Here is an 18,989-nt window from a genome sequence, read left to right on the forward strand (position 1 = left end):
AAACAGGAGGGTTGAACACAGCACAGGAAACTCTCAGGGCCTCAGGCCTGGCCTCTCACAATAACAGCACATCCCATTCTCCCTGCATCCAGGTGGGCTCTGCTTGCTTCCCCTCGCCAGCCCCAAGCCCCCCTGCTTCCAGCTGGGCCTCTGATATCCCCGGCCTCAAGCCCCACCTCTGTCCATTGTCTTCTCTCCAGGTAAACAGTCGTAAACAGGAAGGCCTGGGTCTCCTCTCCTCCCAGCTCTCCTCTGGCTGGAACCAGCTGGTCAGGTCACCGGGGTCCTCTCTCTGCAGCCCTTTGTCCTCCCACTGGCCAGAACCAATTGTGTCTCCTGAGCTGGGTCTCCAGGTCACCAGGGTCTCCATCCTCCAGGCCATCGGATGGGGTCCTGAGTCCCTCTCCAGTCCTCTGTAACAACAAACTCCCTCTCCCCTCACCTCGTTAAACCAGTAACACCCAGGGACATTGAGTCCCACCCCCTGTGCATGCAAACCACTGGAAAACACAGAAAACCCCAAGAAAACCCCCCACTTCGTCACAGCATGTCCACGGGGTTTGTCATTTCCCCTTGAATCAACAGATCCTTCTGACACCCATGAAAGCTAATTAACATGAGTTGCCCACAGCCATTATTTTTAAAGCAGCTAGTCCAAAGCAGAGCTCAATCTCCCCCCCCACCACGTAAAGCACTGCAGGCATTAACTGAGGACAGCATTGTGAAAGCATTTCTGAAGTCTGTCCCTCCAGCAGAGATAACACGATATGTTAGCGCTGGTATCACACTGGTTGATCTCATGCATGAGCGTGGGGGCATACTACATGTCCACATAATACTTTTGCTGTACTCTGGGCTAGTATTAAAAGTGGCACATCAGCTACTGTGAAAGCAGCTATTGATATTATGGTATCTTCCAAGATAAATCTGCAATATTATAAATGGATGTAAGGTATTACAAATGTTATATTTGACAACTATTGGGCTGTGGCGCTTCAATAAGTACAATAAGACCTACAATATATATCTCCAGATCAGTGGCACCGCTATGGGCACCCGTATGGCCCCACAATATGCCAATATTTTTATGGCCGACCTGGAACAACGCTTCCTCAGCTCCCGTCCACTCACGCCCCTTCTCTACCTACGCTACATCGATGACATCTTCATCATCTGGACCCATGGGAAGGAGACTCTGGAAAAATTCCACCACGATTTCAACAGCTTCCACCCCTCCATCAACCTCAGCCTGGACCAATCTACACGGGAGGTCCACTTCCTAGACACCACGGTGCAAATAAGTGATGGTCACATCAACACCACCCTATACCGAAAACCTACCGACCGCTATGCCTACCTTCATGCCTCCAGCTTCCATCCCGGACACACCACAAGATCCATTGTCTACAGCCAAGCACTGAGGTACAACCGTATCTGCTCTAACCCCACAGACAGAGACCAACACCTAGAAAATCTCCACCAAGCATTCTCAAGACTACAGTACCCACACGAGGAAATAAGGAAACAGATCAACAGAGCCAGATGTGTACCCAGAAGCCTCCTACTGGAAGACAAACCCAAGAAAGAAACCAACAGGACTCCACTGGCCATCACATACAGTCCCCAGCTAAAACCCCTACAACGCATCATCAGGGATCTACAACCCATCCTGGACAATGATCCCACACTTTCACAGGCCTTGGGTGGCAGACCAGTTCTCGCCCACAGACAACCTGCCAACCTGAAGCATATTCTCACCAGCAACTGCACACCGCACCATAGTAACTCTAGCTCAGGAACCAATCCATGCAACAAACCTCGATGCCAACTCTGCCCACATATCTACACCAGCAACACCATCACAGGACCAAACCAGATCAGCCACAACATCACCGGTTCATTCACCTGCACTTCCACCAATGTAATATATGCCATCATATGCCAGCAATGCCCCTCTGCTATGTACATCGGCCAAACTGGACAGTCTCTAAGGAAAAGGATAAATGGACACAAATCAGACATTAGGAATGGCAATATACAAAAACCTGTAGGAGAACACTTCAACCTCCCTGGCCACACAATAGCAGATCTTAAGGTGGCCATCCTACAGCAAAAAAACTTTAGGACCAGACTTCAAAGAGAAACTGCTGAGCTCCAGTTCATCTGCAAATTTGACACCATCAGCTCAGGACTAAACAAAGACTGTGAATGGCTTGCCAATTACAGAACCAGTTTCTCCTCCCTTGGTTTTCACACCTCAACTGCTAGAACAGGGCCTCATCCACCCTGATTGATCTAACCTCGTTATCTCTAGCTTGCTTCTTGCTTGCTTATATATACCTGCCCCAGGAAATTTCCACCACTTGCATCTGAAGAAGTGGGTATTCACCCACGAAAGCTCATGCTGCAAAACGTCTGTTAGTCTATAAGGTGCCACAGGATTCTTTGCTGCTTCTACAGAACCAGACTAACACGGCTACACCTCTGATACAATAAGACCAAGAATTAAGGTAAATGGTGATAATCAACAGTGATATGTCCAAAATGTCACATTTTGCATTCTTTAAAAATAAATCCTCCAAAGCAGGTCTCACAAAGAGACCATGTCTATTTCACTGCAAAAGCTGGAGGAAGAGGAGGAGGATGTAATTTCATGTTGTGCCTAAGGCTAGCTAAATCTTTAATCTATCCATCCATAGATGTATTGTACTGTTTGAAATAACTACTCCCTTAGCTCCGTATTACCACAAACTGCCTGCAAGAACTGTCTGTCAAGTGAACCACATCAAAAGTCAGACCCTCATTAGACACATTCTAGTGTGAGCATCTCACGCCAGGTAAAGTAGGGAGCTGTCTTTCCTTTTATTCTTTGCTTTATAAGGCTGAAGTGTAATCCAATATATTTTCAGCAATGGCCCACATAACTGAATGATGTCTGTTTGCCCAGAGAAGGAATAAAAATGGCGGATGGATATCTGGGATTTAATATTTCAATTTTTCTTCCAAATACTAATATTTACTTGGGGTTAAATTTTCATTTCTTCTGCTTCTTCTTCTTCTTCAACACAGAGACATGAAAAGATCAGCATATATGTTATTTTAGTTCTTCGATGATGAAAACACTGCAAGAAGAGCAAATCTCATGTTGTTTTTGTCCCAGTAACAGCTCTGCTAGGTATTAAAAATAGATGAAACACACGGACAGTTGCTATACCTAGGTATAGCCTGGTATGTTTCAGACAATAACCTACTTCCCATCCACTAGGGTTTTAAGGCTGATGTTGGAAAACTATTTCTTCCTGGGGGGCAGACTGGCTGTATCAGAACCCAAATCTCTGTTCTACAAGTACAGTTCAGAGCAGATATCCTGCCTCCCTAATGCAGAAAATCACTTTTCTTCTGCTTCCCATCTCCACAGCTGACTACGGCCAACCTAGTATTAACCTTAACCCCCTCCCGCTCTGATCTCTTGGACATGTTCCAGGGCCACCCAGAAGGGGGGGGCAAGTTGGGCAATTTGCCCCAGGACCCGGGCCCCGCGAGCCCTGGCCCGGCAGTGGTCCAGGTCTTCGGCGCATTTCAGCAGCGGGGGGCCCTTCAGTGCGGCTGAAGACGCGAAGTGACTGAAGGGCCCCCCGCAGCCGAAATGCCGCCAAAGACCTGGACCGCCGCCGGGTGAGTACAAGTGCCACAGGTCCCCCACTTTGCCCCAGGTCCCCTGAATCCTCTGGGCGGCCCTGATATGTTCATATTTACCAGTATTTTTCAGGCCTGCCAGTGAGTCACACACAACATTCATGTGAGAACAAAACACAACTGAAAGATTAGGAAAGGACCATTATACAAAAAAAGGAGGCCCAAACATCATACAAATGTGCTGTTTCAGGGGACTAGCAATGGAATACAGAGACCTTCACCTATAACTTAATGGTGTGAATGGATCAATTGTGCCCACATTATTACTAAGGCTGGTCAAATTAATTCTGAATAATATCCAGTGTGAAATTAGGTTCCCCCACCCCTTTTCATTGAATGTTTGTGAATTCATCCCACTTTTCACTCATGTATTTGATATTTATAACAATTTACCAGATAGTTTGATTAAACAATTTTCACCCTACGGAATGTCTGCAAACTGTTCACTTTTAATATTCACTAGTTATTATTCATCATTTGTGGTGTGTAATTGTTCACTTAAACTGAGATTTAGGAAGGAAATTAATCGAACGTCAGGGGAATTTCAGCACCTAACTCATCAGGCTCCTTTGAAAATCCCAACCCTAATCTAATGGTGGTGTTTCCCCTCCTGATTAGATGACTGAAACCTTCTAAGCAAGAGAACAATAAAAGCAAATAATAAATACTCGTGTTAATCCACAAATACCCTTCTCTACATGGAGATAGTAGTATTTCTATGAAGAATAAACATTTCCTAACATTTGTGAAATCCAAACCCTGTTTTCACAAATATTTGCACAAAAGTAAAAAAAAAAAATCTGATCAAATTTCAAATGAATGGTTGTAAATAGTGTTTGGCAGCAATCAACTAGCCCTAGCTACTACCATCCAACAGCTACAGAATACTATATGGTGTGTGGCAAGGCACCTCCTTTGACTTGCTTGGCTCAGTGTTTCCCCCTCTGGTGATGGGTTGGGAGGCTAGGGTAAATCAGTCCCACTCCAGAGAGTTTTTATTCATCACTTGGTTTTATTTTCCAATATTTACAAAAAGTGAGCCTCGGCTGGCGGGGGGAGCAGTACTCTTCAGCCAAATAAAAAAATAAAAAGCAACTTATAACACAACAAGGGAATACCTTTCCCTGCCGCCTTGCTTGGGTATTATCCTATTATGCTGGCTGCTGGGTGCCAGTCTTTCCCCAAACAATCCATTAGCTCGGTTGTTTTCTCTATAAGGAGGAGAGCAGCCTTCCACTCAGGAGAAGCCTCTTCTCACTGCTGCCATTAATGCTTCTGCCGTTTATCTGTCACCTCTTCCATCAGAAGACGGGTTTTTAAAGGCTACTGGCAACTCTTAGTTGGACTTAGTTGACCTGATGTAACTTTTTTAACTCATAGGGAAAAGGGCTTTTGGCATACCTGTCTTCCACCATTCTCTGGTGGCCCACCCACTTCCTGGAACCCAACAGGACCACTCTCTGGTGGCAGTCCAGTCTGACTTTGTCACAGGGGGCCTATGTGAAATTAATTGGCAGACCAGTTCAGTATCTCTGCAAAATTCCCAACAGAAAGGCTTACAATTGAATGAGTATAGAATCTGAACTGCGCTCTTATCTTTAGGGTTGTTCTCTCATGGTTGAAGCAGACTGACAGGACAGTGTCCAGAAGCTACTACTGAACTGAAAATTGATCTATCATTCGGCACCTTTCACAAGCACTAAATACAACTAAAAAAATTACAGACCAGTTTCTGCCAACCATACATAAAGTAGTATCTTGTAGTATCAGAGGAGTAGCCGTGTTAGTCTGGATCTGTAAAAGCAGCAAAAAGAGTCCTGTGGCATCTTATAGACTAACAGACGTATTGGAGCATGAGCTTTCGTGGGTGAATACCCACTTCGTCAGATCATCCGACGAAGTGGGAATTCACTCACGAAAGCTCATGCTCCAATACATCTGTTAGTCTATAAGGTGCCACAGAACTCTTTGTGGCTATCTTGTAGTAGTTAGCTATCACTCCACAGGAGTGACGGTGCCAGAATCTGGCACTAAAGAAGCACTTGATTTTGGTAAATACTTGTAATAGGAGAGCTTTCTTTCTTCAGTAACTGTCCCTAAACTAGACAGAGTTAGTACTCCTGTAAGGAACAAGAGCTAATTTCAGTCTCATCATTATTCATGTAATACTCGCTCTCATTTTTGATGAGGAAGGATATCCTCTTAAATGAGTTTTGAATCTCTGTATTTTCCTGTAAAATATGGCAGCCTGAGCAAGTAACCCAAATTCCTAATTCTTCTTGTGTGGCATTTTCATGTAACATCTTGATAATGAGTTTTTTTCTTTTAACTGTTGCTTTGATTTATGGCATGCTCAGTGTGACTAAGGATGTTAATTAATTCTGACTTGATCAAATATACATGTGTGACTCACATACTGTATCTAAATTTAAAGCAACTATAAACCACATTGCAATACTGATGTAAACCTTTGGCATTTCTTTGATGTATACAGTTAGAGATGGACTGAACTGATACTGGAAAGTTCACTTGACTGAATATGAGGATGCCTTTTGTTTCTAAATTAAGCATGTTGAAAGGCTTAATTTAAATTATATATATTTGATTCACATACAGTATACAGGAATATAAAGTAGACTAATATTTAGTTAGGAATAGGATAGGAATGTTGGTTTGTGCGCTGCCTGTACTGCTCTTGCTTTTTGGAATGATACTAATCCATAAAATCATGGAATGCAGATTAAATCAGGCCTATTTTGATAGAAAGTCTATTTTAATATGAAAGAAAAAAAGAAGATTGTAATTATGAAGGATTACCTTTTGTCTGCAATGGTCTTTGTAGTGACTATTACATAGAAATAAACAACAAAGCCCATAATACGTGTCTGGTGCAAATGGAGTGCTGGTAAGAAACTGGCTTTTATTTCCTGGCCCCAGTCACATGATCTGGGTCAATACCTCTGCCATGCAACAGGGGTCAGTATGCACTTCCATGGCTATTGTTATTTCAGTTTTATAGTGTTTGTTTCAAGAGGGCTTCCCCTGCAAGATCTGGACAAAAGTAATTAGCTGTGAGTCACACACACACAGACTGGAAACTTTATTTATAGGCATTATTCTTATTTATTATTTGTATTACCATAGCACCTAGGAGCCTTTGTCATGGACTTTGTACATACTATTTTAATTGTATAAGTGTTGCACAACCTTACTTTGACCCTAGATGTCTGAAATGCAACCAATACTATTAATAAAGTTTCATGCAACAATATAAAAACATTTAAGAAAAATGTGACTAAAGCTATATTTTCCCTTATGTTTCTTTGCCTCTTAAACAATCCTTTACATTGCATTTGAACAGAAAAAATATCCCCTCATCTAATTTATTTCTAGGGAAAAGTTGTGACAACCATTTCTAGTGTTCCAACTTGTAGTGATCTAGGGATTTTAAATCTGAGTTTATGAGACAGATATGAATTTGGTGGTTTCATGTTTCTTTGTTTGTGGTAACTAAATGCTAAAAAACCTGTCCTACTAAAGAAGAAATTCTGAAAGTAGGCTTGTGCAGCATGGCATAAGTCATGCTAATAGTGTGGCTCATTGTCCTAATAGTGTGGCTCTAAAATGCTCCCCCCTCACAGGTTCTCAGAGCCTGGGCTCCAGCCCTAGTCCGAACATCTATACTGCTATTTTTAGCACCGAAGCCCTGCAAGCCCAAATCAGCTGACCCAGATGCAGACTCACTGTCTCAGATGTTTTTTTTTTAAATGAAGTGTAGATATACCCTCTATGATCCAAGCATTGTTTTAGGCTGATGATTGAGATCATATTTATCTGCTGATAAATCTGAAGGACTACTATATTTTCCTGTATTTAGAAATTCCAGAACTTCATCTGTTTTTGGTAGGAGATGTGTCTTTAATTGCAATGTCACTCAATTTTCCACAGAAGCTAGATTCTCAGTTTGGCTTCAGGTACTCATGGCACTTCAGATCATTCCATTATTTCATCAACCAATGCTCTGGTTCATCCATCATTTTCCATATGACTACACGATCTTTGGTCATTTTGATCCTTCTGTGATGCTATGGGGTCAACATGAATTTTTTCAATGGTGTGCATTGCAAAAAAAATGTCAAACAAAATTTGCAATGCACACCATTGAAAAAATTCATGTTGACCCCATAGCATCTCAGAAGGATCAAAATGACCAAAGATCGTGTAGTCATATGTGTATGACTACTATGTGTGATATATGTAGTCATATCATTACAAATATTCTGAAATTTTTGAAGCTGTGGTAACAATTTCATGTCCATATCCTCATTAACAGATTCAATAATCAACTTCTTTTATATTAACTTCCTTCCAGCTGAAATTCTGTATCTTTCTATATTATCTGTTTGGTTATTTGTAGAGCCATGAAATAATGGTGAAACATTTCTCAAAATTTCTCATATTAATGTTTTTATGTGCAATTTCAAACAGAGTGAGTAAAAACTTATTTAATACAGCTCTCACTATTTAAATCTATTTTAATTTTGTTTCCCCAGACCCTTGTTATAAGATTAGTACATTGTTATATTACAAATCTTGAATGAAATATATCTCTACTTCTAAGAGTCACCAGCATAGTATAAGTCACCTGCATTTGCTAATAACCACCATGTTTCTGGCACTGCTATGTGTGTTTTATTTCAATGTTAATATGGGTGCTTTCAAAACTTCCTTCAGTTCTCGCTAATTAAATAATTACTTGCTTTTACTTTAGTCAGTTTAGCTCCTTTTATTCCAAAGGTTTTTTTCTTTACATTTTTGTTCAGGTACCATTTTGTAAGTGAGCACTGTTTACAATGGAGAAGCAAACTGATCTGAATTAGTTAGGGCTGCAGAGGAGCTGAATATTTATTTTGGTTAAAATGATCTTTCAACCACAGAGGCCAGACAAAAAAATTCTACTTTTCCTTTAGTCCAACTATTATCTTCTTGCTTGTTCTTTCACTCTCCTTTCCCATATGTTTTGCAGCCTCCTCCTATTCTTTCTTCTCTCATTCTCATACAGTTTCCAACTCCCTTATGATATCTGATCACCAAGGTCCCATCTTGCAAAGAGTTCAACATGGGTAGACACCAGAGCCCATGAGGAGCACTGTTGACTTCCTTGCAAAATCTGGGCTCCAAACACAATATACGAGGGTGGGGTAGAGGGTGGAGGTAGGGGTGATGGATGTAGAGTGACCAGATGTCCTGATTTTATAGGGACAGCCGCGATTTTGGGTCTTTTTCTTATATAGACTCCTATTACCCCCCATCCCTGTCCTGATTTTTCACACTTGCTGTCTGGTCACCCTAGATGGATGGGACAGGCCTTCTATAAAAAAGGAAGGGGAAGGATTGACAGAGAAGGGTCTTTTAGGAGCAGCGAAGGGATGTGAGATGATTGTAATCTCTTCTGGGCAGAGGTTTTATACATGTCTTTATGTGTGTTTGTATGACACCTAGCACAGGCAAGCCCTGATTCTGATGGGGGCCTCTGGGTGCAATGATAGTATAAATAATACTAAATAATAAAAGGTGGATGCAAGGCTTATATAAGCCAGGGCCGGCTCCAGACCCCAGTGCGGCAAGCGCACGCTTGGGGCGGCATTTTGCCGGCAGGGCAGCAGCCGGCTCCGGCGGACCTTCCGCAGTCATGCCTGCGGGAGGTCCACCGGAGCCGCAGGACTAGTGGACCTCCCGTAGGCATGACTGCGGACGGATCGCTGGTCCCGCGGCTTGGGTGGACCTGCCGCAGGCATGACTGCGGATGCTCCACCGGAGCCGCGGACCAGCGAACCCTCCGCAGCTGCTGGAGGTCCACTGGAGCCGCGGGACAAGCAAACCCTCTGCAGTCATGCGTGCGGGAGATCCGCTGGTCCCGCGGCTCCGGTGCACCTCCCACAGGCATGACTGCTTGGGGCGGCCAAATTGCTAGAGCCGCCCCTGTATAAGCTACAGATAAATATCCAGATTTTAGATGCTGATACAAACTGAATTGACTTGCCAGGCTGTATCAGCTTTGTCCTTCTCTTTCCTGCCAAAAAGGAAAGTGAAGCAGCTATCTGCACAAAACAAAGAAATGCGTTTTAAACAGGAAAATGAAATGCACTCTAGCCACCTCCCAACTCTGAAAAAGATCAATTCTCAATAGCTCATTCAGGTTTTGTACATATTATTTAATAGTAAAACTTTATCTATCATGTGCTGTTTTGCTTTTTTCATTAAAGCAAATTACATAGTGTTTCTATTGGTTATGGGAAGTTATATGATGCTTCCCCTCGCCCCTAAGGAATATGGGGATAAAACCTGCCACTAGTCAGAACTGGATTTTATTAGTTTTAATGCACCACAGACACTTTCATTATAGATGGGGCTTGACTGACAACACAAAGTGAATGAGCACAGTGATAGCACTGACAGGACTCATCTATGCTACAAATATAACTGAATCATGGGACCTAAGTACAAACACAGACGGTTCAAGATTTTAACCCATGAATGTCTGAAGACATGGCCAGGTTGCACTTACTCTACACATTTTAACCATGCTGTAGCTGGGTTATTGGACAGCTGTGTTATAACTGATGCCCTGAGTTGGTTTTATTTGTAGTGCAGACAGGGCCTTAGTCACACCATAGCACAGTCTTTTATTCATACAGTTTTCTTGGGAAGCTGGAGAATAGCATTGAATAAAATATGAGGGAAAGATTCAAGTTGAGCTTCCATTTAAGAAGAATATCCTTTTGTATTATATCAATAGTTCTAAAAGTCATTAGAAAAATGGGTTGCAAAGGGTTTATATTTTCATAAAGTAAGTTTAGTTAAAGATGGTGTTTTTTGCTTAAAAAAACAAACAAACCTGAAGGAGTTTAAAGAGCCTGGTTACAAAAGGGCAGGTTTAGCACAGAGAACCTTTCCCATCTGAACATAGAATAGGATTTATTAATTAGTAATTATTCTTGTAAAGGATGGATTCATCCTGACAGCAGCAATGAAAAATTCATGACAGAGACTTACCATTTCTAATCAGCTCTATTACTATGTGGAGACTGCCAAACTTCAGAGACCAGCCAGTGCTAGAAACACAAACAAACATCATAGTTTCCATAGTAACCGAGATCACCTTGGAGATGATTAATACCAGTATGACTTACAATGGGTGTTCCAAAGATATCATCCTTTGCTGATTTAATCATGAACCAATATAATGTCATTTAACATCTTAGTGAAGAAAAAGGAATCTGTATCTTTGAAGTATTTTCTCTTATTCATTAGCGGTAGGGTCCCAGAAGGGAATGCTCACTATCTGCTTTTATTCTATTTCTTGCTAGCAAAAGAAAAAACAACATATATGGCCATGGCATATGAGCTATAAGAACACAGATAAAGTGGATACTTTATAGGAATGGTAGGTAATTTCCTTTAAGCAAAATACCGTAAAGCATGAATTACTCATCCACTGTATGAAGAGCCATGCAAAACAACCACTGAAATATTTCATGTTTTAGAGGAACACATGAGCTGGCGAAAGGAAAATTTTTGCCATTCTGTGAGAAGCACTTTGTATGACAAAATAATGGATACATTCTGGTTGGGAACAAATCCAAAGTTTCCACATTTTTGCTCAAGGTGAAATTTTGCCAGCTTCACCCAAGCCATATGGTGGAAAATCAGAACAAAGACAAAAATCCCATTTGTAATGGATGGAACCTGCATTGTCTAGGAACTAGCACAGGCATAGGAACAGAAAGGTGTGGATTCTGTTCTTGACTTCCATTGTGTCATTGGCTTAACTACAGTTTCTTGGTAAAAAGTGGATAATACTACTTATGTTTCACCAGTTAATTACTATTTCTAAAGCACTTGGATAGAAGGCACTAGAGAAATATAAAGTAATAATTTTATTATTTTCATTAAACTAGCATAAAATTTGATTTTCACTGTATTTGTCAGTGTGAATTTTTTCACATATTCTATAGTATATAAGTTTCAAAGTGGATACCAAATTCCTGGTACATTCATCCCTTTCACTAACACAGCTGTTGATCTGAAGAGCTGGGGGTGGAACCTATATGCAGTGTGGGAGGAGATTTGCAGATAATTAGGTTCAGTATAAAACTGGAGTCATTCCATTCACTTCAGTGGAATTACCCTGATTTAACATTAGTATAATTAGCCAATACTTTGCTCTATATCTCAGGCTGTATTTGAACATTTTTAGTTAATTCAAGTGCTTCAGTTATAACTCAAAGCATACAACAGATTCTCTATTCATTTTCTTATTCTCAACTATTTCAAAAGGAACAGAATTAGGTACATTGTTTATTAACTTGTAATTGTGAAGTATTACTTTTTCTTAGTCATTTTAAATATAATAAATCATTTATAGGCTTCTACACAAAATACTAGAAGTCAAGAGATTCTCTTCAAGAAGTCTATTCTCAACTCTGCCTCAAATATCGAGTGACAAATCACAATCTCTGTTTGAAATCAATGGGAGCTATAGGTATCGCCCCCCTGAAAATCAGGCCGTGAGTGTTTCAAGTTCTCTACCTAAATTAATGTACCCTTTAGACAATTTTGAACTTACTGTCTCTCTCTCTCCCCCCTTTGGTAAAATGTGTACAATGCTACTTTTTTGTAGTACCTCCTGTTAATGTTTTGATGCTTGTTTCATTCATCTTTATATCAGTCTTTAGGAATCCTTGGACGTGTTCCTCACAAGTGCCAAGCAGTACTGTATGATTTGATATAAACAGTCTTTCAACTCAGGGAGTCAAACACAATTTTTGAGCCTATTTCTGATTTTGGCCAGTACGCTGAAAAAAAGTGATACCATATGACACACCAGAAGTAGCCAAGAGTGGGGCAAACCCATTCGTATCCTACTTCATTACTAGTTTAACAATCAAACTACAGACTAGGGCCTTAATCTAACAAACACTTAGGCACATGCTTAGCTCCGCTGTCATGAATAGTTTCATTGATTTTAATAAGACTACTCATGGTAGTAAAATATAACACATGCATAAGTGTTCCTAATCTAGTCTATAAGGGTTCTTATGCTGTGCTTATCATAGTAATATCTGAGTGCTAGATGTCTGCAGGATTGCGTGCTTAATGTTGAAACATAGAACTTTTTAATCAAGCTATTAACTAGGAAAATATAGGCTCCCGCCCTTTCCCCCCCATATGTAATCATGCAAGTCTGAGCACAAATAGTCATCTTTTAACAGAGAGCTAGCAGTAGAGTTGAAAATGCCAATGGCAATTTAGAGCATTTCACAGTTTACAGACTTCACAGAAAATTATTTGGATCATATAAGCTTCAGAATACATACTAACAAAAATAAGAGCAATTTTCTTTCCTTTCAAAGGACCATATTGTGACTTTCCACAACCCCTCTGTATGCAGATAGACTCCTGACTTAGCGAAGTCACTGAAGCAATAGATAGAGATAATCCTCAGAAAAGTTTTGAATTTGTATTAATCTAGCATGCATTAATGTGCTAATAATGAAGAGCTTTGTGTAGTTTTCAGCTGCCCTCCTGCTCTGACTGACAAGAACTGATTTGCTTTTCTTCTGGGGTGACTGTTTTGGTTTTTTTGGTTTTTTTTTTCGATTAATTATGCTAAGGTGTCTAAAATAACACAGAAAAGTTCAGAAATTCAATCATATTTTCCTGATACGTCTTCAGAGATGGCAGTATCCTCACAGTAATCCAAGTGGGATACATGTAATATTAAAAAAACAAACAAACAAAAAAAAAGGCTTTTTCTTATCTTAGTGCAGCAAATATTATACGTTTTATGTTTCTTAATGCATCCTTAGAATTCAGATCAGTGATAGATATGTAATATAGGAAACAACTTGTTGAATTACATTTATTATAAAAAAGAGAAGGAAAGCTGCTTAAACAAATTTCTCTATATGTCTATATAAAAATAATAATCCATGAATGAATGCTGAGTTCCTTCCATTTGAGAAGGATTTGCCAGACAAAAAATGATTTTTTTTTAAAAAGATCAATGGACTAGATTTGTTTATCTTATTTGCTAAACAGACTAGGAACAGATCCCTCAACCAACTTCATGCAGGCAGTTCCCAGTTGCCTTTAAGGGGGATTCACGTGGGTGCAGGGGGCCGCTCAGGCAGACTCTCACTGAAATCAATGGAGTTCCATTAATGTTGGAACCACTGCAGGATCTCAACCTAACCAGTTTGCCTGTGTGTCTTGGATTTAACCATAAAGCAGTGTACTGTATCTGCAGAGTATGCTATAGCTTTGTTAAGCACAGTAGGCTGGGATACTTCACCTCCAAAAATTCATTTGTACAATTACTTTTCACTGACAAATTACTTACTTGAAGTCTCTTTTGAGAGAAAATTTGGTCCTCTGAGGCTGTGCTACATTTTGTCTTATTGTTATTGAAAATTACTGCAATAACAATATATTGTTTTGTTTCCAACTAGTGTTGACAATTGAGATTTTTCTGCAGTGGTGATGCTGCCTCATTCAGGAATATTATTATTATTTATTATTTGTATTGCTTTAGTTCTAGGAGCTCTGGTCATGGACCAGGACACCTTTGTGTTAGGTGCTGTACAAACAATGTATTGTGTGTAATACATTAATATTTACAAATTAATAGTAGAACCTATCTGAGTTTTTGACAATACTTTGCACCTCTACACCTCCTTTCATCTATGGATTTCAAAGGGCTTTACTTAAAAACATGAATTTAACTAAGCTCCGTGACACCACTGTCAGATAAATAAGTATTATTTTGCTGATAGGAAACTAGTTTGAAAGGAATTAATGGACTGACTTTTCAGAGGTAAACCCACAGCACCAGTTGAAGCCAATAGGATCTCAGAGATTATCAGTGACAGAGCACTGATTGTAAATCTCCTGCTCTATACACACCCAATCACAGCTCTGCAACAGCAAACAGCCCCTGGCCAGTCAATCAGGCTCATAACTTGGGCATCATCTTCAAATCTGACCTCTGTCTAGATCAGATTGGCCCACGGCCCGCCAGGGTAAGCCCCCTGGTGGGCTGGGCCAGTTTGTTTACCTGCTGCATCCTCAGGTTTGGCCGATCGCGGCTCCCACTTGCTCTGGTTTGCTGCTCCAGGCCAATGGGGGCTGCGGGAAGTGGCGGCCAGTACATCCCTCAGTCCGCGCCGCTCCCTGCAGCCCCCATTGGCCTGGAGCAGCGATCCGCAGCCATTGGGAGCCGCGATTGGCCGAGCCTGTGGACATGGCAAGTAAACAAAGTGGCCTGGCCCACTAGGGGGATTACCCTGGCAGGCCATGTGCCAAAGGATGCCGATCCTTGGTCTAGATCCTCACATACAGTCTATGTCAAATTCTTTCCATGTAACATACTGATTTTCCTATCCATCTGTACCACTAAGACTCTTGTCCAGGTTCTCATAATCTCATTTCACGATTATTCCAACATTCTCTCTGGCCTTGACATATGCAATCCACTCATATCCATTCAGAATGTTGCTGAAAGATAGTTTCCTAGCCCATCGCTTTGACCATGTCACTCCTCTCTTCGCATCCGACGTAAACTGACGATCTTCACTTTCCACATCCTACCAATTATCTTTCATTCACTATTGAAATGTCAGCTCCCACTACTGACTGGCCCGTAACACTAGAATCCATCATCCACTTAAGTTTTCAAACGCACACCTTTGTGTTTTCTCCCAGTCTTCCCCTTCTGCTTGGGAGGAGAGACCTGTAAACAAAGACACCTGGGTATGCTCCTTCAAATACTCCTTAAAACTCTCCTTTTTCATCCTGTCTACAAAAAAATTGACAGCAGTGAGGCCTAGGTAGGCAACTGGCATGCAGAGACCTCTGCCTATCACACTGACTAATACAGTTTCATTGTTTCCTTGTACCTCTCATCTGTCTGTCTGTATCCGTCTGTTGTCTCTTGTCTTATACTTAGATTATAACTCTTTGGGGCAGGGATTGTCTTTTGTTCTGTGTTTGGATAGTGCATAGCATCGCGGGGTCCTAGTCTGTGACTGGGACACCTAGGCATTACAGTAATACAAATAATAATAATGTGTGTCAGTTATCTTGGCATCAAATCTTAGTGGAGACAAGCCATAGCCAGCTTTTATCATAAGGTAGTTAGATGAGGTCCCTCCAGCAATGAAAGCTACATAGCTTCGTCTCCATTAGAATTTTACAATGAAATCATGAATGTATACTAGTTATAACCCATATATACAGAACTCTTTTGGCAGTGAAGACACAGCCTAAGAGCTAGATCATGTCACTGAGTCACTGCCTTTAGCAGGAGGCAATATGGCTCTGCTACTCATATGCAGATTCTCACTTCAAACTTCATTTTTATAAAAGAAATGCTTCAGATATTTTAGGCAGCACTAACTAAACTGATTTTTCAGTAGTTTAGATGCATTCTTTGATCTTTTACAAACTTTTCTTTGAACTTAAACCAAACCTAATTTGCAAGCAGAATATCTTGCATGTTGCTTGTTCATTAATGTAGAATTAGTTCCTTTTGATATTTTGACAAAGAGAATGTCAAATTAAGCACCATTACAAATTGGGTTTACTGAGATTTCTGAAACATTATAGGCATTTGTGTTGTTCAGACAATAGAAAAAAAAACAGCACTTAAGCCCTTAGGTCATTGTGGAATCCTATGAAACCTTAAAGTATATTACTCCCATGTTGAGACTTTGTATGCCAAGTTTCAGTCTGTCATGGTTACTCGATGGTCTCCCTCCCACATTTGCCACCCTACATATATTTTGTAGCTTTAGATTAGAATTGTTGCAAAACATTTCCTTATTTATATATCTTGGCTATTTATAGATCAATCATTAAGCAGTAATTAAAGACTCCAATCCACCATTTTGATAAACTACTATTTTCAGTTTAGATGTGTAATGAAGTCACTTAAATCAGCGCCTGATGATAAAAAATGCCTGTCAAAGGAATTCAGTTACTTGTGGACCAATTTCTGTAGCACTTACGTTCATACAGAATTCTGGGTCTTATTCTCCACTCTCTTACACCTCGTGTATTCAGTTAAGGCTTGGTCCTCCAAACACTTAACTTTAAATCAAGGGTTCTCAATCCAAGTGTCCACCCTGCCTCTCAACTTACTAATTAAGAAGGGAATCCTGGCTAGTTCCTGGATAGATGGGAGAAGATACTAGAGAGGGTCTTGCTATGGAAAATGGGTTTCCTGAATGGGAAACTGGAGAACAGCTTTAAGCGTACGAGTAGGCCAGCTGAGGACAATGGGAATTCTCCTGTGCTTAAAATATAGAATGGGTGTAAATGTTCGAAGGATTGGGGCCTTCCAACTGAGCCAAGTGGGTGTAAAATGCTGCCAAATCAGAATTCTCCACGTACTCATCCTGATGGTAGTTTGTAACACTCACTTTTGTCAGGTATAATTACCAAAGGAGCAAAGCAGATGAAATTCAGCTATCCTGGCAAATTTTAAACATCAGAAATATTATTATTATTACTTGTACTGTATTACCATAGTGCCTAGGAGCCCTTCTCTTGGACCAGACCCCAATGTGCTTTAGGAGATGTACAAACACGGAATGAAAAGCAGAACTAGTGAATACATTCAATTAATAACTCTCAATTTGTTTAGGAAAAATTGATGCATGTCAGTGCTAAACATCACCTGGAATTAATCCAGCATAAAGGTAAAACACCTGTAAGGAACATTATCTTATGGTACATGTGAACCCAATATATGTGCACTGACATTTATTTAAGGGACAAATGTACAGCGGCTCTAACTTTGGTACAGCTTCTGCCCTTTGTGGTACAACTACAACCTCACAAAAGAAACTGTAGCTCTGACTTGAGGAACATGCATATCCAAAGGCAAAATAATGAAATTAGGAATAAATGGCTGGGTAGATGGTCATCTTAGATTAAAAGCTCTTCTGGTCAAAGGACCATTTCTTCACATGCATTTCATAGAATATCAGGGGTGGAAGGGACCTTGGGAGGTCATCTAGTTCATCCCCCTGTTCAAAGCAGGACCAATCCCCAGACAGATTTTTGCCCCAAATATCTAATTGGCCCCCTCAAGGATTGAACTCACAAGCCTGGGTTTAACAGTTGGCCAGTGCTCAAACCACTGAGCTATCCCTCCCTGCACAGCAGTACCTAGTAGAATTGGGTACTACTCCGGACTGGAGTAGCTGGGCACTGCATTAATACAAATTTTAAATACATACAAGATTTTGGACTTTGGAAACAAGATCTATCCCATTCTGTTCCCAGTCATTATCAGTAGAATGTGTATCAGAGCTGTAGAACGTTATTAAAATTCAATTTAGTAGATTTGAGGCCTGTCCCTCCAGGGGAAGACAAGCTCATACTGACTTGTGCACTGCACAGCCATAATGAGAAGACACCCTAGAATGAGTGTAAGGTCTTGTAATATAACAGGCTCCTATTTTGCACACTTCTTTTTTAATTAAGTGGTCTATTCTGAGCGCTAATGTCACACTGCGGACACTAACCAGGAAATGCCTACTAGCATCACTCATATGAATACTTTATTAAAGGGAGACTGCATGAGCTTTCAGGTATAATTAATATCATACTAAAAGCAACCTCTGCTTTGACATCTTGCAGATTTGCATCCAGAGCACATTTTCCCCTTTCAGCCATATATGTACATTTCACTTAGAGTAATTGCAATTAAAAGATGCTTTTTACCCACTAAAAATGCGTCACAAACTTGGAGCTAAAATTGCTGCAGGGTGTTGTTTTGCCCACACACTATATTAACAACGTTTCTTAATTTACACTGAGCTGTTTCACCTGTTTTGTCAAACCCTTTTTCTTTTCTACAGACATACAATGTAATCCACCCTTCATGCATGCATCTGACTAAGTGTTAACATATCTACCTCTTTGTTCACACACAGCTAGCTTCCCAACTGAGGAAAACACAAAAGCCTCTACTTGGAGCACCACTGGCTTTAGAGATTTCTTTTCAAGACCATACACAATGAGTAAGATGACTTTCAAATGAAAATGTCTGTGTGAAGTTGCCTAGTAAAAGCTTAAAGCCTTATGGGACTATTCTGACAAGTAGGCTGTCTGGCATTCATATACCTACTTCATTTCAAGCCCCAATTGATTTTGATTTAACATTCATTTAGGCATTTTAAAGGGAATATTTTCATGGGTGTCTGCCTTCCTATTTGTCTATA

General features: G+C 40.5%; 1 long non-coding RNA gene across 1 annotated transcript in view; it reads right to left on the reverse strand.

The window, feature by feature from the left end:
• Positions 1-2,972: 2,972 nt before the first annotated feature.
• LOC123365733 overlaps positions 2,973-18,989 on the reverse strand; it is a 34,059-nt gene continuing 18,042 nt past the window's right edge. Inside the window, exons 2-3 of the long non-coding RNA XR_006577717.1 lie at positions 10,753-10,811; positions 2,973-3,122 (exon numbers count right to left, since the gene is read on the reverse strand). This is a non-coding gene — a long non-coding RNA (uncharacterized LOC123365733). The remainder of the gene's footprint in view (positions 3,123-10,752; positions 10,812-18,989) is intronic.

This window comes from Mauremys mutica, chromosome 3 (assembly GCF_020497125.1).
Source record: "Mauremys mutica isolate MM-2020 ecotype Southern chromosome 3, ASM2049712v1, whole genome shotgun sequence".
Taxonomy (NCBI): domain Eukaryota; kingdom Metazoa; phylum Chordata; order Testudines; family Geoemydidae; genus Mauremys; species Mauremys mutica.